The sequence below is a fragment of the Coturnix japonica genome, chromosome 8 (assembly GCF_054131305.1).
Source record: "Coturnix japonica strain WE chromosome 8, WE-NBRP24, whole genome shotgun sequence".
NCBI lineage: Eukaryota > Metazoa > Chordata > Aves > Galliformes > Phasianidae > Coturnix > Coturnix japonica.
Genome location: NC_140670.1, coordinates 12,013,712 through 12,041,668, shown reverse-complemented (window position 1 = coordinate 12,041,668; position 27,957 = coordinate 12,013,712). Strand labels below are relative to the sequence as shown.

Below are 27,957 nucleotides of genomic sequence, written 5' to 3'. Positions count from 1 at the left end.
AACTTCTTTTGTTATTCATGGTGTTATTTTGTGACTGTATGTATTAATTTCAGTGAAATTGTGTTTAAAATCCTTCTTGTTTATATGTTGAACTCTCATAGTGTATTATTAAAATCAGTCAGTATATAGTTGTATGGTTTTCCTTTGACTGCCTTCTCCAGAGTGAGTTTGTATCTGATCATGGGATATGAGGAAAAGCAGGCTGAAATATGCAGGGATGCAGCTTTCTGATAGCTGTGGGGTTTCTGCAGATTCCAGAAATTAATGGTGAGTCTTCAGTGCATTACAAGTTAATAAAAACTTACAGCAGACATTATTTATATCGAAGCACAAAATAAATATTGAATTTTCTTTTTAAGAGAAAATTGCTTGGGGGATTCTGACAGTTAGTGAATCACTCTGCCAGGCTTTGTGGTTTTAAAGCCAGAATGCTTACGCTTGAGAGCATTTTTTTCTGTCCTATTTTTCTATCAAAGGCTCTACAGATGAACAGAGGAAGCTGGCAGATGAGCTGGCTTATGGGAGGAAATAGTTAAAGCAGCTGAGCACCAGCACTAGCAAATGCATAAGCAAACCTGTAAAAGTAGCTTTCATGTTATCATTATGAACTCACAGTTTTTAAATGTTCTCATACCTGATGCAGAATAGGCTAGGAAGTATGATGCTAAAACTGACTGAGCCATACTTCTGACTGCAGAATACTGATGGGCAGGCAGCAGTTTGGCTGCTCTCTGCCACACAGGTCAATGAGGTAGCACAGACCTGTGGCGTTGCTTCCTGGTAGTGATGTGCAGCTTCCTGCACTGCTCTGGGGATTTGGGAGGTGCTGCTGCTCATGCTCCCAAAACTTTTTGTATCTTCCAAGCTCTTAATCATTGCGAATTAAATAATCGTTGTGAATAAAATTTAGATTAGACTATTAAAGATTTAAGTGTTTTAAATCCTGAAACTCATTCTGTCTGTAGAGTTCAAGGGTTTATTCATGTGCAGCACCATGGAAATTGCCACTGAAGGTACATGAGCTGCCTCATGGCTGACTCCTACTTAAGCCTTTTGTAGGAAAAGGTTAAAATGGATTTACTGCATCCGCAAAGTAGCCTGCTCAAATTTATTTGGGTGAGGTTTCAAAATATGTACAGTTATTCAGGTTTCAGTCTAGTTCCTTGACAATGTGTTTGCAGAATGCTAACCACTTAAAAGGAGCTTGGGGTTTTAGATTTCCACGTTGCTGCTCCTCTGTTTGCAAGCCAGGCAATGAAGGATAGGGCTGGTCTATGAAGCTGACAGAGCAGCTCCTTTCCCTGACCCCAGCCACTTGAGAACCAGGTGATGCAGTAAGCATGAGAGGAAAATCAAAGTCACAATCCTGTAAATATTTATGTACGTAGTTAAGGTTAGACATAAAAATGGTTATTTGAACTTAGTTGAACTTGCACAGAGAGCTAAGAATACGTGTAAATATTTGTGGTCTGGAACCTATTTCAGATTTGAAAAAATATTTAAAGTACTTAAAAATGTATTATATTTTTAATACTGCAAAGCCCTCTGCTGCAACAAGATGCATTCAGACAATGCAGACCCTGCCATGTGGGTAGTGCCTTCCAGCAACAGCAGGCTGGGTAACTGCAGGCTTCCAACTTGTGCAGTTCCGTTGGTTTGCTCCTGTGGTGCCCTGAGCAAGAACTCAGTGTTGGGTTGGAGGGCAGGAGGCTTGGTGTTGGGTCACTGAACTTGTGATGGCAGTTGTCTGATTCAACTAATTCTTCCCTGTTAGATTTCTGAAGCAATTTTGAATGGGTTGCTAAGGCTCTGACTACCTGCCCATCCCAGCAGTAAAATGGGGTTAACTGTGCAGTCTTTCTTCCAATTTTGCCTGGACTTCTTGTGAATTATTATTATTATTACTTTTTTATTTTTTTGTGCAGAAGCTAGTTTTCAAAGCACTTAAGATGAGTAAATTGAGAGCCTGCTAAATGTGCAGGTGTTTGGCTACCTGGAAATGTGAGGGATTGGGTTCATTGTGTATCTGTAGGGTCTCACAAGTGTGTGTCAATCCTCTCAAGAGCTGTGATCTAACTTTTTTTTTTTTTTCTTTAATCTCATATTAGCTCCTGTTACAAAGGAAGCAGCACTATCCTAGCAACCTGCTGTCTTCATTTATGCTCTGTGTATTTTGTGTGTACAGACATACTTCTTAGTAGTGAGCAGCTGCAGGCGTGTGCAAGCCAGCCCTGTGCTGACATAGAGTTCCAGCTCTCGCCCACCCGCCCACTTTCCTTCCTTCCTTCCTTCCGTGGGGAACTGGCAACCAGACAGCCTCAGTGCCTGTGCTGTACAGGCAATGGCCTGCTGGGGGGATAGATGGGGAGAGCATTTGGGTGCCAGATTGGTGTCTCATTAGGCTTTTCTTAGCACGTCTTACAAGTCTGAGGACAAACAGTAGTTTGGATGGAGAAAAAATTTGCTTCCTGAAGAAAAGGGAGATGGAGGTGTGTCTCTGTGCTGCTGCTCCCAGGCTCATCCCACGTGTGGATGCTGGGGCTGTGAAGTGCTGAAGGGCAGGGGAGGTGGAACGCTCTGCCCAGGACAACTTTTGAAACTCCATTTCGATTAATTCACTGCTTTCTTCTCAAAGATGAGGACGGAGTACAAAATACTGGATTGTGTAGTGCAAATGTGAAATTAGACTGAATTTATCCTGAACTGTCTTAATGAATGGCAATTTTGCTAAGTCATATGGCTGAGTCAGCTGACTTTAATGATGTTTTTAAGCAAGGGTTAGAGAAAGCATTCAGCTCATGTTTCCTTGTTGCTGTCGCTGCGTTTTTTTCTCTATTAGGGTCTTAATGACTATGTTTTCCTTTCTTAATCACAAACAAGATGACTTCAGCAGTTGATGACCCTCCTGCAGTCTCTGGCATGGCTGTGGTGTGGAGGTCACTCCTAGCCCTGCAAAGAGGTAGCAAGCAGAACAGCATGAATGAATTGCTGTTCAGCAGGAGCAGGGCACTGGTTTGGAGAGCCTGGCATTATAAGAGTGGGTACAAGCAGTTGGTTCCCTGCTTGGGCATTTCTTGCTGTGCAAGTGGAAGCTGAGTGGCCTTGCTTTGGTGGTTGAAAGCTGGCCATGGCACTTGGTGCAAGCAGGTAGGGGGCTGCTTTGATTGCCTTTCAGAAGACAAGTGGTTAAATGGGACCTGTGTCTTCTACATGCAGAAAAGCTGTAAATAAGTAGCACTGAGGCTGCTTGACCCACATCATGCTTGCTGGCCAGAGAAATGCTCTGCATGCTTGGGCTGCCCATACTTGGCACTGTGCTCTGCCTCTGTGCTTTGCAGCTGCTGGGCTGCAGTTGCAAACTTGATGAATAAAACTGACACACACAACTTGTAGGTGTATTTTGTTATTTTTTTGTTATTTTTTAATTTGTGAAGGGGGAAATTAATTTTTTTTTTTCTGAAATCTGGGATTGGCATGTAAAGAAGCACTGTGTGTGAATTCCAGCAGTAGTCTGTAAATGGGCACTTTGGGAAAGATGCCTGACTTTGGAGCTTGTGAAGTACTGAAGTGACTTGGTCTGTTTTTCCTCTGCATGAATGGTGAGGGGTATGGGGGCAGGTGGAAGATCTCTGTGTGAGGGTTGGTGGGTCCTGCTGCTTCCTGTGCTGTTGGCTGTGACCGTGCAGGCAGTGTTCTCGTTTACATTGGTCTGCTTTCAGCCTGCCCTTGTAGAACTATTTCACTTGCCACTTTGTAAATCATTATATGGGATTAGGCCTTTTACCAGCTTTTAAGTATTCTTCCACCATTGTAAGAACTTCCCCCTGCCTGGCTCAGCTGAGCAGTGTTCCTCCTTGCTGAAGCAGAGCTGTGTGTGAGGAGGAGGAAACGCTCCCTGGAAGGCGACCGACATTTTCAAAAGTGCTGTTCCACAAAAGGCACTTTGAACTGTGCTAAACCTTTAAAAGTTGAATAATATTTTCAGTGTTACTGTTCTTATGTTTTCCTATTGTCATGGGAGACTTGGATCAAGTCCCAGGGCTGTGGTTAACTTTGCCTCCGCTCTTAGTCCTTATTTACTACTGCTGAGGAGATGAACTTCAAGCTATTCCAGCTTTTTTTTTTCTTTCTTCCTTTTTTTTTTTTTTTTTTTTTTTTTCCGCTGCTAAAATCTGTCTTAAAGTGTTCTATGACTTTAAAAAAAAAAAAAAAAAATAGAAAAAGCTGAAAGATGGCTAATGTTATAGCTGCAGGACTGCAGTGAGGTGCTACCTCCCGCTTACTGCCCAAGTTGCCTTGCACTCTGTGGTGGTCAGCTGGGCCTGGCATGTCCCTGGGGAGCTTGGGAATGTGAGTAACAAAGGTGAGCCAGGCAAGTGTTGTTTATCCAGTCTTTAATGTTTCTGATTCTTAAGAGTTGTAGTTGTACGTGTGTACCTAACAAATGGAACATAAAACAACTGTGAACGTTTTGGGGTGGCGGTGGGTGTTGGCCTGAAAGTTAGAAGGGGAGTGCTTGGCAGAGGGCACAGCTCAGTTTATGGTGTTTTGATAAACACCGGTGAGTCTGTTTCCATCTCAGGGCTTGCTGAAGGTGCAGCCAGAGGAGCAGTTTCAGTGGGACAGGGCTTTTTAGGAAATGCTGTCAATAAATACTTAGTACTTACAAATTCTCAGGAAGCAGATTGAAATATAAGAGGACACTGAATTTTGTTACTATATGTTGGTTAGATCAGGTCCTTCATTGTTAAGTATGTTTTCACCCCTTGCCCCGTGAGTTTATTTGGCAGAAGGTATGATTTATTTGACATCAGATTATCCGCATGCGGTTGTCATGGCGGTATTTGAACTTCTGCTATGAAGATGCAGGGTTTAAGGTTTCCATTGGTCAGTGAGGTCTCCAAGGGCTCATTTTCCATTTATATATACTTCCTGTCTGTCCCCAGGAGCCTAATTATTAATGTAATAGTATGTAGTAATAGCTTATCAGACCAGATTATGTTAGTGTAACTTGCTTTTACCATACATCATTATATGTTAAAAGTATTTGTTGGTTTAAATTGAAAGCTTAGTGTGTTCCTCTACTAACTGCTCCCTTTCAGCTTCATGAAGGACAGGCATCTTTTTCTGCTCAACAGTGTTAAGTGCGGGCTATATACAAAACAGTAGTGGCTTTGTAGTTGCGTTTTTTTTGGTCCAGGTGAAAATATAATAAATGAAGCGTGAGGCAGAGGAAGGGGAAGATCCTAATCAGATGCTAAAGAGACTTCATGAATATTAAGTACTTTCCACTTAAGCAGTCTTTTTAATAATCTGAAACATTAATAGCAGTATGACTGTCTACATCTACACCAGCTGTGTAAGAGAGATAAAAGTCCCAGTTTAACGTGATTTTTATCAGCTTGCTCATGGTGGTGTCTGACCCACGGAAGTTGTCAATTTGCATGCTGGAAAACAGCTTTCTAACAAACAGGACTGGCTGTATGTGCAAATAAGTAGCCTGAGTGTCACTTGATTCTTGATCTGGGGAATGGAAGAGCAACTGCTGGTAGTTGAAATACTTCAGGTTTTTGTTTCCTTCCTTCCCTCTCCAAAGTATTCAGCCTTAGTGCCTAGAGTTGTCCTCAGTCAAGAATAAACCTGTAAATGCATGTTGAATATTTTCTGGTAACTAATTATAGGAACTGTTTGTTCCCAAGTTAATGAATTCCCTATAAGAGTTCCCTGCATTCAGCCTATTATATGTGTTGCAAAAGAATGACTGCAATTTTTTTTTTTTAATGTGTATGCTGTAAATGTAAGCTGTTCCAGTACTGTAAAAGCTGTACTCATGAATGTTCTCTGAGCTGTCTGGGGATGTTTACGTTTATAATCCTTTCCATCAGGAAGATGCTTGGAAAGATCTGCTTCCTTGAACCAATCATGTTTTCCTGCCTGGTTTGCTTGCTCTTTTGGATACCCCAAAAGGGAATCCTAACAACATGCCTTCAACTTCTGAAACCTAGTGTGAATGTGGGTGAAAGTTTAACATTCTTAAGTGGATAAGTAGATAGTGGCTTAAAACAAACAAACAAAAGCCAACAAAATTAACACCGGTACAAACCAAAACTCCAGCTTTGGGCTTGTCTGTGCTGTTTCCGGCTTAGAATGGCTGGTCTGCTCTGCCCCTTCCTCTGACATTTCTTCTCCTGTTTGGGAGTGGCTGAACTGCTGAACTGGTCGGTTGCCTGTATGAAGTGAGCTGGAACCTGTTTCATTTGCTCTTCGTATTGCACGCTGTGATCTGTAAAGTATCATCAGCAGCTGGGCTGTCTCTCTGGCACATGCTGGGTGAGCAGTTGGGATCATGGATCTTACTACTAACTTGTGAATCAATCCACAGTAAAAACTGGGATCCCTGTCAGACGATACTGTAACGCAGGTAATTAATCTGTCCAGATACACTCAATCTATTTAGGGAGTGGAGTTTGGGAGTAGAATGCAGGCTAAGGCGACCTCAAGTATGTTCCTCAAAAACTAATGTGTTGCACACCTCTAAAAATAGTGGACTGCAAGAAAATAAGAAGGAGCAGCATTTCCTGCAACTTGTTTGTGTAAGGTCTAGTCTGTGTTATGCATCTGGAAGCAGCTTCTTGCTGTCTCAGTGCATTTGCTAGTCAGGAGCCCCGTCTACAGTGATTGCAATTGGAGATCTTGCTGTGGAGTTAGCAGGGAGTTACTACAGAATCAGATATGATGCTGTCTCCTGTAGCATTTATTATTATTTTTAAAGCATTCATATTGGCCTTTTTAAGGATTTGTCTTCTTTATATTAATTTCTTACAGAACTCAAAATGACTAAGTTGTTGTTAATATATATTAAAAAAAAAAAAAGCAAATGTGGAAGGATTTTATTCTACAGCAGTTCCTGCTTGTTCCATCTGTATTGCTCTCATTACTATTACAGAGCATGCCTGTTAAAATAAGCAAGTAAAACACTTAATTACAAATACTTGAAAATATTTTGTCTGTGACTTTGGAAAAACTGAAGATAAGAAATTTAAAAGAAACAAAACTATTTCTATTCTGCTTTTTGAGGGGATGTGGAGCTTTAAAAGGTCTCTTCTTAAAACTACTATTGCTTTTATCTGTTCTTGTTCAGTTCATGTAAGTAATAGAAGTAATCTTATGTTGGGTTTCATTGCTTTGCTCATTGGAGGGGGAAAACAATTTTTTTATTAATTTATTTTTTTAAAGAAGAATAGTAACTTTGGGGACATCTGGAAATAGGTACTGAATATTTCAGGGAGATGCTTTCCTGAATGATATTTGATATTTCAGTGTATGTGTGTACACACCTGCTTATGATTCAGAAAAACCGCTACAGCATGATTTGGTACTTCACATTATTGCATCCTTTTAGTAGCTGTGATGGTCATGTTCTTGGTTTTGTTTCTTTTTCAGTAAAGAAAGTCTTCTAGGTTGAGAAGATTAGTGTGAGCTGAGCTATTTGCTACACAAAAATGTGTTCTCATTCTTTATGGTACCTGGGGAAACAATTGTAGTCTACATGGCAGTATAACCAAGTTACGCGCTCTTCCACACCCATGATTTTATCTAGTGTCAACAGCAGGGATTTATAAGACTTTAGGAAAATGACTTCTCTGGGAGCTGGAGGCATTGTGGGTCTCTTTGTAGCTTTCTTGTCTGAATTAGTGAATATTAGTGGGACACTGTTTATCACACCATAATGCGTAAGCCCTTCTATTTACAGACCAATAACTCATGGATTACACCCTGGTATTTGAGTGATTTGGAGCTCTCCTGGAGGGAGAATGGAGCAGTGTGAAGCTGTGGTAACCATATTTTGCCTTAGCATTTTGTGCATCAGCTGTGTAGCGTTTTTAGTTATTGCTAAATTTGTGGTAGGAAGCTGCCTGAAATGAAATGTGAGGAACTCTGTATAATAATAAAATCAATTGGACTGTTTCCCCAGTAATTCTAGAGACTGATGCATCATTAATGTTGGTAATACAGTGGCTGTCAGATCACAAACTTCTCAATAAATGTGCAGCTGGCAGGCTTTGATGGAAATTGGAGGCAAGCAGAGAATGAGATTTAGAGCTTTGATATATGGGATGTCAGCCATGCGATGAAGTTTTTATCAATTTCTGTCACTTCTATCTCTTATGCTTGCTACATATGTGGTCTTTCTTGCAGTTTCTGTTGGTGGCTGAAATGATAACTGCACCTTTCTAATGTTTAGTAATGGAGATAGTAGTTAAAAGAAGAACCCAGGTCACATTTGAATTTGTTGCTTTGTTACGTAGCAGCATCGCATCAGAAATGTAATGCCATAATCAGCTCCTACACTCTCAGTGATTTATTATTGGTAATAATATTTCTGATGGAAATGAAAAGCAGAGCTAGTCATCAAGGAACTCACTCTAACAGAAGGGCAAGGCTGTTGTTTCTTATCCTGATTAACAACCTGTACTGGGGAGGCATCAGGAAAACCAGTTGAGTGGGTTTTCCAGTCTTTCTGAATGCTTTTTTTCATGTTTTTTTTTTTTTTTTTTGGGTTTTTTTTTTTTTTTTCCTTTTAAACTGCTTAGTAAATCAGGATTTCTCTGTATCTTTAGATTAACTATTTGAAAGACTTCCTGGTCGCAGAGCAGCTGCTTGGAAAAATCAAACGTGTTGCAAATCCCTGTCAACGTTGGTTTAGTTCAGAATTACATAAACAGCTGGAAAGTGGCACAGATATCTGCAACATAAAGGAAAGACAAACAAGGTAGTTTGCTAAGAGTAAATACCGATAAGGAAGTTTGAATTTGAACACCCTCCACTGCTGTGTTGTGAGCAACATGAGCTCTCACCATGGGCTGCACTGATTTACACCTTAAGCCAGTGTTTGGAGCTGTGCTCTTCACAATCTTAGGATAAAATTGGATCTCCAGAAACACAAACAAAATCCTTGAGCACTGTAGGGATAAGTGACTTTGCATCACATTAATGATATCTTTGGGTGGCTCTGGGCCAGAGCTGGCCTACATTGTTTCTGAGTAGTGACTCCTTGCAAGCAGGGGATGGCAAGCCTGTGAGTGCATTTGGAGCTGTGCCCTTTCCCCTGAGCTGTTGTTTGTTGCTGATCTGTGCAAGCTTTGGCAAAAATGCTTTTTGGTTTGACTTTTGAGAAAATCTTGCAACTGTATGAAAGGTAAAATGAATGTTTGGAAACTTCTCCAGACATTCTGAAGCTTCTTTAGAAAAAGGATGTATTCCTGTACAATTTTTGAAAGATCTGAAGTAGCAGAGGCTCCTGCAAATCTCTCTTAAAGTAAATGGAGGAATAAGATGCTTTGCGACAAATAAACAATGAAAATAGCACCCAGGCTCTCAGTATAAACTTTATATTGCTTTCAAATCTTAGAGTAATAAAATGATTCTCAAAAATAAAGCATCTGCATGCACATCTTGTTTGTATGTACTCTTCCAAAGCATAATAATTTCTCCCTCCCATTACCTTCATGCTTTTTTTTCCTAGGGAGGATCTAACTGGTACCTCTTATGCTTGAAATCCCATAGAAATTATTAGTAATAGAATTCCGCATAAAATATCTTGCAGGAGTTTAGTTAAAAGAAATGCCGTTTAAAAAATGGATAGACTGATTCTCTGGGGGCAGACTCAAAGGGTTTTTGTTTTGGGGGTTTTTTCAGTGTAACCCAGCTTTTTTCAGTAGTTTGCAGCTGACTAATCCACACTCCTGGATTTGCTTTTGTTTTAGCTGTGGTGGTTCTTCAGAGCTGCCATCAACTGGCAGAAGTTTGAGCAAAAGTCTGGCCAGTTTTACTTCTCTGGGATGGCTTCTATCTGTACACAAGCAGTTTTTAGTTTTGAACACCTGCAGAGGCAAGGTATTAAGATTGCTGGTTCACTGATGCTCAAACAGGGCTTGGTGGTGTTCTGTGAATACTGCTTGTGAATACTTAAGACTGTTTGGGCATGCCAACAGTTCTGGGCAAGGTGAACAGATTTGATTCTGAGCACTGACAGGAGTTACTGTATTTGTGAACTGTGGGTCAAATCCCTCATAAAATCTCATAAGTCATCTGTCCTGGGAATTTGCATTCCACATCAGTGGCAAGTGTCCCATGACAGTGTAGAATGATTGTGGTTCATGGACAAGAAAAGAGCCCTGCAAACAGCTAAGGAACTTTTTCCAGTTATTCTGTAAAAAGCAGTAATATTTGAATACTAAAACTATTTGCTTCTAATGTTGTATTTCAAGTACACAATATTGTTTTGGAAATTGGTAATCACAGCCTGAACCTCTGATTAATCAGCTGAGGCAAGTGTTGGGTCAGCTGTGGGAGCACAGGTGAGAGTAATTTAGCTGTGCTCTTGGAAGGGGTGGAGCTTGACTCCACCTCCTCTAGACCTCATTTAAGGGCTGACCACCACTAAGGCAGCATCTCTCGCAGATTGCTTCTTGATGGAGATTGCCTCTGTGGTTCCCAGCAGACCGAAGGCTTCCATATGGGTAAATTTTTCCTGTAAATAACTTTTTGGAAATTTACTACCATCTTTCCATTACTGTCACCGTACAAATAATAAAAGTTAAAGATTTTGATTTTTATCCCTTCTGCAGTTTGAGATGAGTAATGCACAGAGGAAAGGACATTGGAAACAGTACTTCTTAAGATTTTAATTCCAGCTCTAACTAGTTTACTTGGTGTCTTTAGCTGCTCATGTGGTCCTAAACTTATCTGCCCACTTCTCTTCTGCTCACACTTTACTTGAAACCCTGGAATCAGCAGCTGCATTTAGAAATAAAATTATAATTCAACTCCAAACTTTACTTGTAAATACATGCATATGGTGATCTGCCAGTTGATTTTTAGACACGGTTGCTGGTTTAAATGTAGGTACACACATACAGTGCTTCTGATGTCATCTATGTACTTGACTTTCTTAAAAAGACTTGATGTCAGAAGCTTTTTGATATGATTTTGTTTTTTCTTTTTCTCTCTCCAGCCTATCAGTTTGTTTCTGCGTTTCATCCTATGCAGAGAGTCTGCGTTTAACGCTTTGCTTGTGTGAGTTTGGTTTAAGATGTGGAAGCACGCATTAGGTATTCCACTGTGAGTTCAGTTGCTTTAATTGTTTGCATTCTGCATTAGTCCTTTAGAAGAGCTGCTGCAAACTTTCACCAAAGGGTTTCCTGAAAGTAGCTGGATTTTTTTGTTGTTGTTGTTTTCCATTTTGGCATTTAAAGCATAGCTTCCCTCATTTTATTAATAAGAACGCTTTGTATCTGGCATGTAGTCTCATAGGCAGGTGAAGTGATGAGAAGTAGCTGGTGATGTTAAGTAGAATAGATCATTAAAATTATTAAATTATGTAGCATTGTTTAATCTGCTCACACAGCTTTGCTTGTTACGAATGACAATCTAATGCACCATCAGACTTGACAGCCCTCTTAGTTTGTTGTAGGAACTAGACAGGAACTGTCATTCATGTGCTCTAGAAGTTATGTGTTTCGAATAACAGGAAATGCATTCCTCTGGCACCTTGTAAAACTGAACAGTTGGCTGAGTGTTATGTGAAAGAAAGCATAGAGTCCAGTTCATAATAACAAAGCCATGTTACACTGAATACGTGCACTTGTCGTCTTGTTTTCCTGCCATAGGAGTTTCTGGAAACACTTTATGGGAATTAATGGTTCAGTTAGAAGGTATTCAGAAAGTCATGAGCACAGACTACTGCAGATGCACAGGCACGGACCATGTGAAGTTGTATTTCAGCATGCTGTGATCATTTTAAGGGAGATGAGATCTGTCAGCCACATCCATGTCATGTAACTCTTCAGTGCAGTGGTGGGAGTGGATGTTATTGTGGGGTTTGAGACCTGCAAGGGCAGAGCTGTGATCAGAAGCCTTAAATTCAACTCTTGGCTGTAAAGGTTCTATCCAGATTTCGGTTTCTTGCTGTATGATTTGAGGAAAGGGGTGAATGGCATCCCTTTGAGGTAGGTCTGATAGGAGGTGATGCAGAATGTGTTTCTCTACTGCCTTGGCCTGTGTTCCTTCATCCTGGTTACTTCTATCCATATTAATATACATCTGGCTTCCTTCCTGAAAACACTGCATATCATGCCAAGCCTTGTGGTGGTTTTGTAATGGGGCTGATGAACACGTGGCTGTTCAGCTGCCTTGCACTGGTCGCATCCTGGAAATAAACTTGTTTCCAGAGGCGGAGTAGTTTGCTGCTGTACTGACCCACTGCTACACTGAGATTTTACCCATCAGTTGAGAACTTCCTTACCTCTTAAAAATGTATCGGAGTCAAATTGCTCAGACTAGAGTAAACCTGAAGCTGTTTTTAATGCAGTTTCTTATGACAGAAGATAAGATTATATGATGTAAATAGAGAATTTTGTATCTCAGTGGTTTTCTTGACATGATGGATCTGTATGTTGTAGCTGTCTTTCTTGTTGAGAATGCAGTGAACCCTGACTTGTTCCCATAGAGTGTTTATTACACACACTTCTGATCTGCTTCTATAATTCTGTAAACTGCTATTCATTGTACATCAAGTAGAAGAATAAAGTGCATCTCCCTTATGTTCTTCATTATGCAGTTATCAAGTCAGTATCCAAGAAAAAAATGGTGGTATGCAGTTCATGGTCACAAGTATTTCTCTTTCGGGGGTTCAAAGCCAACCTATGCACAGAATTTTGAAAAGACTAGGGGTGGTCTTCCCAAATTCTCTTTTAGGAAGGTGACTTCTGTCTCTTGAATAAATTTACCCCTTTATTTTCATTTGTTTGCTCTCTGATGTATTGTCACAAGATGATCTGATATTTAAAACTTCTTGCCTCTACACTATTTTACTCATATTAAAATGTTGCCAAAAGTGCTGATCCAGATTAGCAAGAATATGACGCATCCGTGAGGCATCAGACATGATAAAAATTAGCTTTAACACAGAGGATCAGGGCCATTAAGATTCAAAACTAATTAGAGACCAAATTAGCCCTGAATTACAACCAATTTTCGTATCTGCTTCAGATAGAAAGACTTAGTAGTAAAAAGCAAAGAGCTTCTAAAAACTTCAGCCTACTCCAGGAAGGAGAACAGCTGGAGTAAGATGAGATTTTCCTGTTTCCCTCTTCAAAATATGTAATCCAATTGTCGTTCTTGGAATTTAGCCTTAGTTTTCTCTGGTGTTTCAGGAGCGAGAACCACTGCTAAATGATCATTCTTGACAATGTGGTGATAAGCATCTAAGCTTTTTTATGGAGCTTATTGGCACCCTACAATTATGCTGTCGCCCTCCAGCCACTGAACGTTCCTGCATGCTATATTTTAAAAAGAATAGGTATATACTGTATTTTAAGAGAGTTTTCTAAGGAGTTCATTAAGAGTTTCAGTTAAAGGCGTTAAGGGATATGTTGGGTGAACTGTTAGAACTTTTATAAGATTTACAGTGGTATTAATTCAGGAAAATGTATCCAAGTTCTCTTAAAACTGTTTAGAACCTTTTAACTGGTGAGTTGGGTTTACTTCTCATGAAAGAAGCAGCTCTCCATTTGCAGCCTTCCTGTTGATTCAGAGGTGTTTGGTATGTCTTATTGCCTGTGATCTGTTAGCTCAGATTGGATTGTCTGTGGGGGTGTACACTTTTCTTCGAAAACATACGTTAAATTAGCAGGGGCCACTGGTGAATATTGGTGGGCAAGCATAGGTAGGAAATAACCTTGCTTGCTCCATAAATTAAGTTTTTATGAATAGTGATTGTGTATTTGAGTCTGTCTGTGTGATTGTGGATTCAGCCATTTTGAGTCAATTTTTAAGCCCTTTTGAGCTTAAGTTCAGTCAAGTTTGTGTTAATTTTGTCCTTACTTGGAAAACTGCTTACATTGACTGTATGCTTAAATATCATGAGCTGCTGAATTAAACTTAAATCCCTCGGGTGTTCTATTGGTTTGCTGTTATCGCAGTCTCTGTACCTCATAAGAGGAGGTTGGCATAGTAATGTTTTAGTAGCATGAGAATTTTACAAGCAGACCAGAATCTCATGGGTATATCATGCAGTTATATTTTGGTCTTAAGGAAAGCCAGGGAACATGGTCTGTATCTCTGTTCTTCATGCTGTGACTTCATTACTGGCAAAAACATTACTACTAATAATGGAAGTGTAAAGAGCATCACAGAAGTCTCTTCCTCCTTTCTAAAGGTATCAGTTTCTGTGGTCTTGTGAGTTAAATACCTTTGTAATCATTCTTTAGAAGATCCAAAGGTTTAAACTACAGTTGAAAGCCGTTCTGATTCTGCTGTGCTTCTTAAAAAAATGTATCTTGTAAATGCTTTGTTTTTCTCTGATCTGTTAGTCCTGTGTGTTAGTAATAAATGATCATTCACTTTTTTTTTGGTTTTGAAGCTCAAGTGTGAAAGGAGAAAGGAAACCAGAATATTAATTTCATTAGTGTAGCTAAATGAAGAAGCAGAAAGCTAAGTGCCAGCAGCTGCTGACTCTGGCAAGGGGTACTTGGTGAATGCTGTTTTAATGATGTTAGAGTTAGAAAATATGTTGATGAGTATCTTGAGCGAGATAAATTTATATAACTTATTGTGACTTTCAAGGGGGCTTGATTTATATCTAATAAATATTGATGGCTTGTAACTGAGTTTGTTGTACAGATAAATGCCATCTGACTATTACTGACAAGCTTGTTTTAACCTTCAGAGGAATTCTTAGGAGAGAACCATACTGCGAAAACTGTCAAAAAGTCACATGTCAGAATCTTTTGGTCTGCTTAACTGTGTTGCTCATGGTGAAGGAGACTGACGGTAATTTTTTTTTTAAATATATAACCCGTTAGCTATTGTGCCACCCAGCAAATGATTTCAGTGAATGCTTAATCCTGAAGCAGTCTCTTAACTTCTGGCTGTGGCAGTGAGTGCTTCTGGATTCCTTATCCAGAGTCATTGGAAATGCCTTGTAGTCCTTCTGTTTGGATTAACCAGCAGTTCCAGGGGTGGCAGCCTGCTGAACAAGTACATGTTGTTCTTTAAGAACAGAAGCACATGTTGGTTCTGCTTTAACCCCAGAAGCTGTAACATAACATCCAGGGACTTTTTTGAGGAAGCTTTTGAAGAGTCTGTTAATATGCGGCAATGCTTTCTTTGGAGTGTAGGCTGGGGACAAACACCTGTGCTAAATGGAGCACAGGGAGTATGCAGGTGATGTAGAAAAGAGCTTTACCACAGTGCACCTTTGCTTCTTTGACAGGAAGCAGTGCTCCTGTTCTTTTTTTCCCCCCACTTCTTCCTGACTTGGTTACAACTATTTGAATGCCACTTCCTGGGAAATCTGAAAAGTAGCAGAGGGGTTTCCTGAGTTGTGTTTTATATCATCAAAACAGCATGTGTATCTGAGAGGTATGGTTGCATTCTGTCTGGGGGAGTACAACGTATAGGTAGGGTTGGTTCTGATAGAGTCACTAGCATATGCTGTTGCACTAATACTGCTGAGGTGTATGCAGTGGGGAGGGAGGCAGTGTAGGCAGGATGGTAGTACCTGGCCCTGCTGCTGAGTGCTGTGGGAGCTGCTGTATGCTCTGTTGACTGCATCTCTGCTTCTTACCAGTACTTCTCCAAAAGGAAGGTGCTGTCACTTGATAGATTGTGGAATAATGTGAATTAAGGGCTCTATAAAACTACTACATGACCTGCTTTCATTAATGGTAATTCATCTGTAATCATGATAAGACTTTTCAAAATGTATTTTCTGATTTGTGCATTAAAACTTGAGATTAGCATCTCCACTGTGTTTTAAAAGTGTGTGATTTCTATTAAAGTCATGCTTCTTTCTTGTTCTTATAACGTAAAGTATAGGCAGAAAAGAAAGGCTCTGGAAACTATTGATCTGATGCAGCCAGCACTTTCAGTCTGGGTTTTACTGAAGTCATTGCCAAAAATGCGATCACCTCCAGTATAGCAGGGATTTTGCTCGTGCTCTGATGTGTAAATTTAAGTGCCTGTATAGACAAGTGTCAGCAGAGTTCTCTTGCAAGGAAAGCAGGGCCTGTTTGCATCATCAGGTGTTAAACCAGATTTTAAATGAAGTGGTTTTGTTTTCCTCTAAGTTGTTGATTTCATCGTTTGAAAGCAAATGTTCAGGTTAATTGTGGAAAAAATCCTAGCAGTGTGAAGGGATGGTTTAGGCTCTGAGTATTTATTGCTGGGCTTACATTTTTAAAACTACAGATCCCCAAATTGTTGTTTTAAGGTGGCTAGTACTACTACTTGCTGTCTGGCAAGCTTTGCCTTTCTGCACCTGTACCTATGAATTTTTGTTTCCACATAGTGGTTATGCCTTGGCTTTAGCATTTCTGTAGTACAAAACTGATGGTTGTGACCTTGGTTTTTCTTTGGCCTATATGAGGAATTGAAGTTTGAAATAGCTTATGATAAACATTGAAATGCTGGTGTATTTTCTTTTTTTAAAATAGATTTTAATTTTTATATTTTACATGAAGTGTGACTGAAAAATGCAGTGTTGTTTCAAACATAAGATGTACAGGAAGGATTGAGCAATTCTAAATAAGAACAAAATCTCTTAAGTCTTTTCTAGTTTAACCAACCTAATGTTTCCAGTATACCTGGCTAGGATCTTTTGATTACTATAATTATGTATAATAACAAAGCTCAAGTCCTTTTGAGAATCCCAAGGCAATTTCCAGTGGTGTTTGTGGATGGACTAATTATTTTACTATATTTGGAGTAATGCCTCTTAGCTCTTTTTAAACTTTGGCATCACTGTAAACCAAAACTTTTCTTGCAGAGGACTTAATTGGTTCTAATTTGTTGGCTAGGTAAAGGCACATGGGAAATGGAGAGCAGAGCTCTGTTGGATGGAGGCTCCCTTAGTGCGTTACACAGTTTGGCATTTGGGGCGTTATCCTGGAGTGTTGCAGAGTTTCAGCTCCTGATTGATCAGGGGAGATAGTCCACACTGTATCTGATTTTAAAATAATTCTAAAGCAGGACTGGAGAAAAGACAGCTCTTAATGTCTTGAAAACAGGTTTTTTTGTTGTTTTTGTTTTGTTTTTGTTTTTTTGAGGAGTGGATCCTTCTGAGAGGTACCGCTGCTTCCTCTACTTCCACAGCTGGAGTCATGAGAGGTACAGGCAGCACATGAGCCTCAGCTAGTGGATTACTGCTGCTGGCTGTTGAGGTGCTGGGAACTGGCAAAAAGGAAAAAATGCTATTGGCTGTCTCTTACTGGTTCACTTTCTCTGGTAAGCTTGATTTCTGTGTATCTGAACAAAATCTAAATTACTGTAAATTCCTCAATAAAATGATCTTAGGGACATACATGGGGGTGGTGCTGGAATGTGTGAAAATAAGTGTGTTTTCATTTTTTTTAAATAGCATCGAGGTGTCCAGAAGTCTCATATACTGGAATGTGTATATACCCCACATCATTATATCCACAATGCAGTGATAAAATCATTATATTTGCTTGCTCTTCATCACTGTGTCTATTCTTTGGTTTAGTCTTACGACTCCGGGTTTTTGTGATGGTCTTTAAGAAACAGTACAATATAAAGCTAAAACAAAGTAGCAGCCAGCTGATAACGTGTATCTTGTGGTGGTAACAGGACTGAGGATGCCAACTGGTAGCAGTGGGTCTCATCTGCGTGTTGCATCCTGTACCAAGGAAGGTCATTAAAGGTGAGAGGAGAGAGATGTTCTGATAAAAACAAGAAGCTGAGTACTTGAGAAAGTGTTTTCTTTTTAAAAGTCAAAGGTAGCTGTCAGCAGAACTTGTCCTGGTGCTGTTAGCTCATGCTAGTGCCTTCAGTGTAAAAGCAATACATCCCCACATACCAGGCCAGCAATGTCATGTTTTAATTTTATTTATTTATTTTTAAAAGAATTTACAATTTATTTCCTATTCATCAGAATGTATTTTTGTTTAAATCCTCTGAGCAAAACTATGCCCACATTTGTCAGAATGTTCTTGTGCCATCCAGGCACGTCCCTACAAGTACTTTTTTGGCAGTTTTGGTTCAGGTTCAGATATTTGCACTGTAATCTCAAAAGATATCTTCAGTGTGCAAAGCTATACATACCTTTACATAAAAAAATTGTTGTAACTGCAATTTGACACAGCGCCAATTGTTACCTACTGCTCTTCAGCTGTAATCTGTGTGCAGCAGCTTGTTTCCTCTCTTCTCTTGAGGTTAAACTGGTACCATGGGGGGAATGTGTCACCTCCTGAGAGCAGAAGGCAACCCTGGAGCTGTGTGGTAGAGCTGCTGGCGAGGAGAGGCTCGCATGCTGAGAGCAGGAGGCAGCCAGGCTAAGCGTGGGCTTGGGGACTGAAATGACTTCACATGAGTTCTTCTTCCTATTCTGTTGATCTAGAAATGGCTTCATTTGTTTGTGGGGGGGACAGAGAATGAGCTGTCATGTCATGGCTCCACACAGGGAAGCACTGAAGAGGTGTATGGGGTCCAAAGTGTAGATGTGCTTCTGTTGGGCAGCGACAACTGCATGTGGAATGCAAGCACAGCCTTCCTAGCACTCCTGAGCAGTGGACAGAGCTGGAGAGTGGATATCTGTCTTCTGATGAAAGATTGGCAGGGCTTGAGCATAACTCGTTAAAGAAGCAGCAGAAGATTGGGAAACAGTCGTTTCTGCCAGCTGAAATTGCTCTGGTCTCTGGAGACTTGGCAGTGTGATTCACCATGATGAAATATTCAGGTTTTAATCACCATTGCCTGGTGCAGAAGCTATAACTTGGCCATTTCTGAGATGTCCTTCTCTTTTTTTTTTTTTTTTTTTAAATGCATAAACAGGTCTTATATGGAAGGTGTGTGTAAAGAGATACAGCTTGGCTACATGTTAAACTTCAAGTGTGTGTCTATACATCTTTCTATATATACGCTTGTATTTGTTTGTCTGCAGACTTAATGTTTGTGGAAGAAGTGACCCGTTTGCTGGGACTGGTTTCTGCGTGTTTTGTTCAGCAGGGCACGGAGCTACCCTCAGGATGTGTGGTCAGATAAGCTGTGGGTCACTGTAGAATGTTCAACTTTAGGGCTTATATCTTCTGCTTTATTTAAATTGTGAATTTGTCCTCTTTCTTAGTGTGTCACACTCCGAAGGTGGATTTCTGCAAAAGCTGGTGCTTTAAGTTCATATTTGTATAACGGTTCCTTACTGCTTGACCCACTGCTGTTGAGTAGTCCACACTCATAGAACACTCCTTTTCTTCAGTGGTTTTCTAGGAATCCCAAGCACTGTGAGTTGTGTGTGGTTTTTTGTTTTGTTTTTGTTTTTTAAATGGCTTTCTGGACAGCCTGGGCTGGTTGTGCACTCCTACACACTGTTTGTATGAGCCAGGCCCTGCTGTACGGCCCAGTAATACTGTGATTGCAGCCCTGATGCTCTGCTGTGCCTGACCCCAGTTTGGTCTTCCTCCTACAGCTCTGCTGAGAGTTGCTTAGTAATTGCTGTGGGTGTATGAAGTAACCACGTACCAGAGGGAAAACACATCTGTCCTTTGTGCTTTTTAAAGACTGGTAAGAGAGGGCTCATGAACTTAACATGCTATTCTAATGCTAAATCTTAAGGGATGCTGAACACCCTTGGGCCTGTTCAGTGGTCTAAAGTTTTATGTGTTAATGATATCAGAGGAAATGCCTATGCATGAAACATGGGCTTGATCTGAGCAGGAACCTCACCTAAGACCCTCTTCTTTTTTTTCCTTGTTTGTTTTCAGGAGGATCCTGGAAATATTTAAGTTTTTTACTAGTGCTTTGATATTCCACTTTCTCCAAATACATTGTTACAACAACATAAAACTCATTTCTCTTAAGAATCCTTGAGCTCACCCTGAAAGATAAGAATATAAGGAAAGAATAGAACTCCTGATGCTATTAATGAAAAGATATGTGCATGAGAGTAAGAACAGCCCGAATTTTGCTCTCAAATGCATAACTGCATTTTCTAATCCCCATTGCCCTTGCCTATGTTAAGGTCTGTTTTGCACAGCTCAAGTGTGAAGTAGCAAATAGGTAATATTAGACCTAAGCTATGTGCTCATGTGCATTTATTTTTCCCATCAGGATTCCATTTAAAAGGTATTTTGGTATTTGGGAAGAAGCATAGGATCTATTTTATATCCCAGGTAAAAATAGATTTTTCCAAAGAGGCATATCCAAGGTGTATGTGTTGGACCATAAAGCCTTGATTGTGCTTGCTGCAGCTGGAAGGATTCAGATATTTTCTGTTTTTATCTGAAGGTTTCAGCTTGTTGATTAGTATTGATTGCTGAAGGAATTGACCATTTGAGTAGATGTGGAATCAAATAATCCCCTCCATTCTTGCCTTTCAAATCCATTGTCATGGAACAAGATGCTGAGCTTTGCATGTGTGCCTCAGTGTGATGGGAAATTCTCTCATAGCCCCACTTGTTTAAAAAAAAATATGTATAAAGAAATTGCACCTTTTCTTCATCTCCAAGCTCTATTGACAAGCAGTATTTGTGTATGAATTTGGGGGTAATCATTTGTAGTTGCATCTAATAGAAAAACAACAGGAGACCAGAAGCAGCAGCTTCTTGACATGTCCCAGTGATACTGACACAGTGAGATCTGGCCTTCTAAAATTGTATGGGTATTTCTGATGCATAGGTGACTTTTCCCATGTATTTTATTAGAGCCTACTACTGATTCAGCTCTCCTTACACATATCCCATATGAATGGAGTTCCTGTAACTAATGCAGCTGTTAATTTCTTATGCCAAACTGAACTCTGAGATACTGGTGACAAAATGAACTGTCCTTCTCCCACCTGCTTACTACCTTTGCAGTAAGGCATGGTGAATGACAAGTGTGTCAAGGTGCTGGCCAGGGAAGCTGGAACCAAGCAGTTGATACTATGAAAACTGTGTGATTTTTGAAGCAAAATTTAGGAGAAACTCTGTATTAATTGGAGTTCCAGGTGATATTTCTAAGAGGTCACTACTGTCAAATGTAATTCAGAATGAATCAAACAGGAGATGCAGGATCAGCTGCATAAGCCTTATTTCTGATTGCCTTCTATATAACCCAGGGAGGTTGGTTAAGTGATCCCCACTGTGTGCTATGGACAGGCTGTGCAGCAGGATGGGTACCTGTAGGCACCTCAGGTCTGACTGCGCTGCTTGTGGCTCCTTCTGGCCTTGAACTTAAATTTCCTCTTCGTAGTACTGCATCTTCTACTTCTGTTTGTAGAGGAGCCATAGTAGTTATTATGAAAATAAACACTTCTTATTCAACTTATTCTATTTTAAAATAATTGAAATATTAGAAATTCTTTAATTGGAGAAGAAAAAGATATACATGGCATGAAAAACCTGTGCGGAAAAGTCCCTAAGTTGGGGGGTGGGGGTGGGAGGGATGGAGTACCATTAGTCATGAATTGCATTATGTTGTGGCAGGCATCCACATACATGGTTGTCCTCCTGTGCAGGAGGTGGCCCTCATAAGGTTTTCTTTGGAGGTAGTCATTTTGCTTTCTGCTTTGGTTTCTGATTAGATTCTAGAGGCTGAGCTTCTCATAGCTGAAAATTAGCTCTTGGATAAATTTCCAGAAGGAAAGTATTAAGAGTTTCAGGACAAGCAAATGTGGCTGGGGTGGGAAATACAGCAATAATAATATAAATACACATACATATACATGTGTAGGTTATGGCTCACTGATTCTTTGTCTACTCTGGGATACCAGTGCTCCAAGTACCAGCCATTGACCACTGACTTACAGAAGCCTTACTCAAAGCAAAGAAAGCATCAGGACTGGGGAACAGAACAAGAGAATTCCTGATCCTCTTTTTAAGATGCAAATAAAATACTGGTGTTAGTTAAAATGTAGGTTGTTACTAAAAAATAATATAAAACGTTAATAAAATAAATGGACAAATGCCTGCAGTGTGGAGAAGTGGCTGAAGTACTTGAAGCAGAACTGTTAGTCTTGTGCTGATTTTGCAAGCCTACAAGGTAATCCATCAGTTTTATGCAGTTCTCTGTACTGCAGATACAGTGCATGGGAATTATAGTGTCACTACACAAGTCTTTACTAGCAGTGGATATAATTGCCAAATGAACTTTGCGTATTGATAATGAATTTTATCAGTTCTGCATGTAGCTTTCCCTGGGGTAGTGTGAAACTGGAATACCAAAATGATGTATGAAATGGAAACCTGTTTGAGAGCTCGTACCAGTGGTGGTTTGACAGTTGCTTGGCTTTGTTATTTTAAGTGTTTTATCATGGTATCAATTCCTGGGGAAAATAATAATAATAATAAAGGTGTGTGTTTGTGTGCACAGATGCTGCTGCAGCAGACTCAAACATCCCATACATGAAGGTGCTGTCTTGAAAATTAGTGAATGCCATCGTTGAGCCCTGTGTGTGGATCTGTGATAATTTCATTAGGTGTGCAATGCTGTACTGAAAGATTCATTTCATCTCTTACAAACAGTAAGGAGAACTTGCAATCTGTAACAGTTACTTCAGAGCTGTTGTGCGTCAGACCCATCTGTGATTGTCCAGAAATTTGCATTTGGAGATGTGGGGAAGTTTGTTCTTGTGTTCTTATGTGAGCCTCATGTGAGATCTGGGAATGGTATGGATTGTGGGCAATCCTGCAGAGCCCCGCAGCCAGGGATCCAACCTGGGGTGTTCGGTTAATAACTCCAGATATATTAGTGAAGAGCAATGTAAACACATTGTATCTGCAGACTAGATACAATGAAACAGCAGTTGTAACTTCTGTAAATGTGCTTGGAGGGGTTGAGATGTAAAATTCAGTTGTTTCAGAAAATTGCTTAAAAAAATAAAAGTAAAAATCAAAACGTAGCAAGAAGGCTGTGTTACAAATAAACCATCTTTTTTGCACAAGGCAGAAATTTCCATCCTTCACCATATGCAGAGCAGCCCTAACCCCAGAACCTGCACAGACTGCAGAGCCCTTCCCTTCGTTGTGTTGATGGCTGCCAGTGCTGTGCACAGGGTGAGTGGGGTGCTGCCTTAGTGCTGACAGCTGTGGGCTGGGCCAGAGCTCCCACCTATTTCCTGGGGTCTGTCCCCCACTGTCATGGCCTTGCAGGGAGTTGAGCATCTGCTGGGTGGGCTGGGCCTTCTCCTGGGCTGATGTGGAAATGTGGAGCTGTTGGGTGCCACGTGGGTCATGTGAGCAGCTACTCCTACATGGCTGGGTGCAGGTAAGAATTAATGTTACTCTGGGATTGATCAGGAGTTCCTTCATTTGTTGATGTATCAGGAAATCAATTCACTGATGTAATTGCTCGTGTGTTATTATTTTAATGCTGCTGTTGCCTTCCTTGAGGCTCTGTATAATGAGATAGGAACGTATTTCTAAAGGAAACCTTTACATGTAGATCTGCACTAATGATGGTTGGAAGTAAATGTCATTATATTTTATAACAAAGCTGACTGTAAATAGGCAGTCTCAACAGTATTTTCCAATGACAGCAGCTTTCCTGGCTACTTTCGTATCAACATTTGGCATTATTTGGTTGCTCAACTAGCTGCATTCTTGAATCATTTTCAGGGGAAAAAAAAAACAAAAACAAAATCCTCCATAGGACTTGGATTTGGGAGCAGACAAAGATCCTTAGATCCCTTCTGTACCTCTTTTTATATATATATATATATATATAAAAAATATATATATATATATATATGTATGTATAAAATTTTTCCCTACATGCATTGAGATGTTCCAGGAGGGTTGGTGCCCTCCCAGCAATCAGAATGCTCTGGGGGCTCCTATGGATGCCTCCAAGGTGAGATTGGGGTGTCCCTGGGCACTGTGGCTGCATCCTGCAGCACCACCACAACTCGTGGCAGTGGAGGCAGGTTCCTTTAAATCAGGTTAATTTGGGTTCTAGCAGCAGCTGTGGCTTTCCTGCAGCAGCTGCTTCAGAGCGGGTCAGGTAAGTCCTTGTGTGCTGCACTTAGATGTGTCATTCCCTCTTTGCTGTGTTTGAAACTAGTGAACTTCAATAAAATTGGGGAGGATGAAAGCTGAGAGAAAGCACCTTTGTAAGACCAGCTCTCAGTTTATCCCTAAAACGGACAAGAACAGGACTGTGCTTTCTCATGCATCCATCAGCATGTCACAGCCCAGTGAGGTGCCACCAACTGGCAGTGGGCTCCATGTTCCCACACTGACACAAGTCACTCTGAGCTGATAAAAGCATTAGTTCTAGTCATAACTCGCCCCAGCAAAGGTTCACAATAGCTTCAAGAGACTGTCTGAGTCTCAGTTGCTTTCTGAGCTCCTGCTGTCAGTTCAGTGACAGCCAGGCTGTTCTGCACATTATCTATTTTGCAGGATTGCTTGCTGGCGAGCAGCATGGAGTGAAGGCTTCATCTCCATGAAGTTGCTGGAGGTGTTGCCATTGACCTTGGTACTCCTTCTACCCCTGCATTTCCCAAGTGAACAAGTATTTCAGGTCGCTGTTGCATCTGTGAGTTCTGTGGGGGCGGCGATGGCCGTGCTGGGCTAGTGCTGTAGGAGATCAGCCCTCAAATGGGATGGTCCCTGAGAGTGTTGCTGCCTGTTCACTGCCAAAGACAGAAGCCTCCTTTCAGCCCTTCTGCTTCGTGTTTTGGCCTCTCTCCCGTTGCCAAGAATATTTTTACTCTGCATCAGGAGAAAATGAATTCATGCCTTCAGGATTTGTACTCTTTGCTCTGTGCTATGTGATAGCAACCCAGCGAGATGTGCAAGTGGAAACTGCATTAATGATTGATAAAAGCTGAGAGCTGTTTAAATTTTTTTCCTGTTTAATGACTATCAATAATTTAATGCATTTACTGTATGTTTTTAAGAAATAACACCCATATTGCAGGCTTGAGTTTAATAGGCTAAATGATTCAAGCTTCAAAAAAAATACCCATTTACAGCATAAAATGTATCCTCTTTTTAATTGAGAATAAGACAGAAAAGTGGGAAATGGAGCTCATATAGCAGATAACAAGAAATCAGCGTGGTTGAGCAGCAAGCTGTGGGATTGGCACTAACTGCCCACCTGGCTTTGTCTCCCTGTGCTTTGGGTACTGAGTCCCCCAGAAACACAGCTAGTTGGGTTCTCAGCGACTTGTCACTTTGGTCATATTATGGGCTGAGTAACGTGGCCTCCAGACAAAGGGTTGCTGCTTTCTAGTTCTGCCTTAAAGGGGAAAAATAGATATTTTGTAAAATGATTTCTCCTCTCTCCTTGTTTCTTGGGTTGGGGGCAGGTTTTTAAAATGAACATCTTCCCTTGTGCTTGAGTGAGCTGGGGTTGGTGTTTGCATATAACACATCTGGAACAAAGTCTTACTAGTGCTGGATATGAACCTTTGGTTGGTGGTTATGAAAAAGTTTCATTAGTATTTTCATTATTGGTAGTCATTGCAGTTGAAGACTGATAAGTAAGAGTCAGGTATGGGTTGATTTGTTTTAATAAGTGTGTTACCTAAGTGCACTTATGTAAACTTAATGTTTCACAAGGACAGATTTTCACAAGGACCATTTTAGGAGTTTTTTCGTGACAAAAAAGCAGATGGGGAAATATCTGTGTATATGTAAGCTGCAAAATGAATTATGTAAACACCTCTAAATAAAAATGCAGATGTTTAATTCATTTGGCATTTGAATGAAACTTGTTCAAATTTAATAAGTGTGGTTCTTGCTTAGGAGCTGTATTTCACATAAATAAAGCACAGTCTTTATACTTGGACATCTGTTGATGGGTAAATCCCATAGCTTCCATAATACCTGGGGAAAAATCAAAGGAAAGCTTGAGACTGCGTTTTGATTCGTGCTTACCATGATTTTATCCTTCAGATGCACCTCTCCAGCAATATTTTGACTTTTTTTTTTTTCTGCAGTATTTGTAATAGATACAAAAGTGAGAAGGAGCACAAATGCTTCTTCTTAGCACAGATAACATCCTGGGGAAATAATGTTGGTATCTGAAGAAACTTGTTCCTCCACAAATACCCCCAGTCCCGGTGGGGGTGTTTACCCTTTTCTGTGTGTACAGATACACATGTGCACACACAGGATAGGGATATGCTTTTAATTTGTCCTTAATTAAAGGAGAATTTCTTGATTTCTTGCTTGGTTTCTGTTGCTGTAGGAAATATGATGTTGTGTCCAATTTTAATATCTGCCCCAATGCTAGATATTAAAATAAAGATCAGAGTAAGAACTTGACATGAAGGATCGAGGCTCCTGGCTTCAAACCATGGGTTAGGGTCTAACCTCAAGAGCTAGAGGCAGCAGGGCTGGAGAGACTCAAAACAGCAGGCACAGACAGGGTGACCCCTGGAAGCACGTGCCCACAGCCTGGTCTGTGCCTGGCCTCGCAGTCAGAGCCTTGTCCCCTAGTGCTACTGGTGGCAAAGGGGCTGGGGGCCAGTGTGTGACATACAGCACCATTCTAAGGAGCATTTTAACCAAGGCTGAGCAAGAATTTCATCATATAGTGGTAAGGAGTATTTTTCTTAACTTGCTTATTTTCTACAAGGAGAAATGGAGATTACTTCTCCCTCAGTAGATATTCATGGAATAGTTATTTTATTAGACGAAGCCTTGAAGAAGTTGGGAAAAAATAAAAATAAAAAAATATATATTTTTTTAATTGCGTTAGAAAGTTGACCTATTTCTATTAGTGCACACTGAGTGAGCATGTATTTTACCTGAAGGAAAGTAGCCACTTGGAAAATGAAGACTGAACCTAGAGCAGACTGGTTTTGTCCCTATGAAGTGTGCAAGCTGGTGATGATGCACTATTTATTTATTTTTTTTTAACCCTGCTTTGCCTATTTCATAGCAGAGTGTTTTGGGGGCATGAGAGGGTTGCTGTTATACACAGTGAAGCTCTGATCTAGACCTTTCTCTAGTTCTTGTGATCGAGGTAATAGACGTAAAAGATCTAGGAAATCTGACAAACCCAAATATATTCCAGGATGACTGTTTGGTGGGGCTTCCCTTTAGCAGGGCAGCACCCCAACTGCTGTTATCCTCAGCTGGGGAGCGTGCTCTTTACCAGCCTTATGATCCAGGCTGGAAGTGAGGGGAGGTGCTTTCCCAAAACTCATTATTTTCTGAACTTGGACTAAAAATCAATTAAACTGAAGATTACATTTTGGTGAATCTCAGGAATGATCTTTTAACCACAGAAGTGGACAAGCTTTAGCGAATATCTGGAAAGTATGTTTCTAGCCTGCACCAAAAGGAATGAACTTGGCAACGATTCTTTGGGATGGAGAGTTAAATTTTAGTCGAGTTCACATTTCAGGACAGCTGGTCCAGTTTTAACCTTGGGTTTGAGTACTGCTTGGAATCATGACGTGTGGTATAGGTACAGTGAAAAGCCATCTCTGACTGTGGGAGTTGAGGGCTGTTTTTATTAAGCTAGATTTAAGAAAGCATCTTGGCTGAATCTGCTGCAGGAGTTGACTCACACTCCATATGAGGGTGTTTGTCTTAACATATGCCTCTTCACTTATCTACTGTTGATGTCAACGATTTGTTGGGTTCCATGTCGTGTTTCCCAGTTTTATGTTTGTTTCCTTCTCATACTAGCTGTATACCCAAAACATTTTGACATTTTCTTATACAGATTATCTCTGGTCCTGCCAGAAACTTAGTCAAGTCTCACGGTACAGTAAGCCATTTTGCTAGGTTTCTCCAATTAGATTTTGACTTTTAGGTAATGCGTTACTTCACTTCATTTTACTTTATATTTTTATTGCCTGAGGATCTGAGAACAGAACAATTTCACTTTGAGAGAAGTGATATCTGAGTCAAAACTACATCGCTAAGTGGTACTTGTGACAGATTTCTGTCTTTCTGAGGGTGCTGTTAATAAACTTCAGAGTTTTGCACTTAGCCTTCT

General features: G+C 40.4%; 1 protein-coding gene across 24 annotated transcripts in view; it reads left to right on the top strand.

Annotated features, from left to right (window-relative positions):
- Positions 1–27,957, top strand: part of ZMIZ1 (zinc finger MIZ-type containing 1) — a 317,066-nt gene that overhangs the window by 17,053 nt on the left and 272,056 nt on the right. The window contains exon 1 of one of the 24 annotated variants that reach the window (XM_085554178.1): positions 22,923–23,051. The exons of the other annotated variants lie outside the window; for them this stretch is intronic. The gene's annotated coding sequence lies outside the window, so the exon portion shown is untranslated. Of the gene's footprint in view, positions 1–22,922; positions 23,052–27,957 lie in introns of those variants that run through there. 24 annotated transcript variants of the gene reach the window in all.